The sequence below is a fragment of the Montipora foliosa genome, chromosome 1 (genome assembly GCF_036669935.1).
Source record: "Montipora foliosa isolate CH-2021 chromosome 1, ASM3666993v2, whole genome shotgun sequence".
Lineage (NCBI taxonomy): Eukaryota > Metazoa > Cnidaria > Anthozoa > Scleractinia > Acroporidae > Montipora > Montipora foliosa.
The window spans coordinates 32,225,691-32,227,320 of NC_090869.1; positions in this window are offsets into that span (position 1 = coordinate 32,225,691).

The window sequence follows — 1,630 nt, forward strand, 5'->3', positions numbered from 1 at the left end:
TCTTCAGACAGTAATGCCTCAACTTGAGCAATGCTAGAGAATATTTTCAAAGCATGTTTTTAAAACGAATAATTCAACTTAAATTATTGGAGTACAAGGAAACTCACAGGGGTGTGATGCTTTAAACTAACCGAAAAAGTCATGTGTACAAAATTAAAAAATACTAACTAACCGCTTACTAACCGAGCGCGAGGGTTCGTACTGCCACGACCTCGGGCCAATATTCCCCAGTGCTTCTTCTGGTAGTTTCACTGTGAAGAATGACAATATTCACAGATTTTTTTTCGCTGTTTTGGTTTCAAATTATGAATTTGCCGGCTTTGCTCCAAAACAAAAATACACGCCTTGGACCGTTTCCACGGAAATGGTCTGTACTGCAAAATCCCGATCGAGAAAGAACCAATCAGAGCGCTGGGATTTGCCCAAGACTGTCTTTGCCATATAATAATGTTTTATATACATATTTATATTTTTAAATCAGAAGAAGCAGAAATGGAAGTCGTTAGTGAATTGACAGGTCAATAAGACAATAATGACAAGCCTTAAAATTATTTTCAAGAATAATAATTATTGTTAGGACTTCACAATTTTAAATAACCCTCTTGGAAAATTACAAGATGACATTGACTTTGTTTGCGGTGAAGAGATTAATATTTTTTATTAATGAAAGTAAAAGGCCTTGATGAAAACCGACCGAGCTAAATCTCTCTGTGCACCACTAGCTGAAGAGTGTGGAAGGGATGATATGGGCAAGAATATGGATTACTGCAGCCGCATGTCTATTAAAATAAAACACAGGCCACATTCCACAGGTGAGTGTACACGTCACTGTGCTACGGACAAATAAACAACATCAAAAGTGTCTCCTAGCGCTAATCACCCAGACAAAAATATTGTTGCAGGTCTCGGGAAAACTTTTGGCTTAGTTGTTGATTATTGGAGCAGCGACTTCTAATCTTGACCTGTGCAATGTGACCTGTATTTAACAGACCCGCCTTCATTGCAGCTGTCAACAGCGCCAAATACAACTGCTAAAACAACCAGATTAATAAAAATTAAAACGTTTTTACAAACTCGGAGCTAAAAGTTAAAACCTATGAAATATTTCGTCCGTTTTTCAACCGGACTTCATCAGTCAATGATATGAATGTTGAAAAGATGAATTTTAAAAAGGTTTTTAACGCCTCTTGGGGGTTAGAATTGTGTCATAGATAGCTGCTAATTCGTAACCATTGTCTCTGTTTAACGCCGGTTTCGTAAGTTTAATTTGAATAGCTTCTTTTATCCTGCGTTTAAAGGTGTTAACTTCGGTTGATAGTACTTTTGTCTTATTTGGGTCCACCGAGTGGCCCTCCAGGCGACAATGCTCGTGAAAAGGTGATGAACTTCTTGATTGGTGTTCTTTCACTCTGATTTCCAGAGAGCGGGCCGTTTCGCCAACGTACTCCTTGTTACACTTCTCACAATGGATCTGGTACACAGTACCGCATTTCTTGAGATTGACAGTTGTGTCCTTGACACGTACCAATTGTGATCTTAAAGAATTGACGGGTTTATGAATAAGTGTAACCTCGTGTGACTTGAAAGCTCTTTGCAGGCGTTCCGAGATTCCTTTGATGTATGGCGTTGA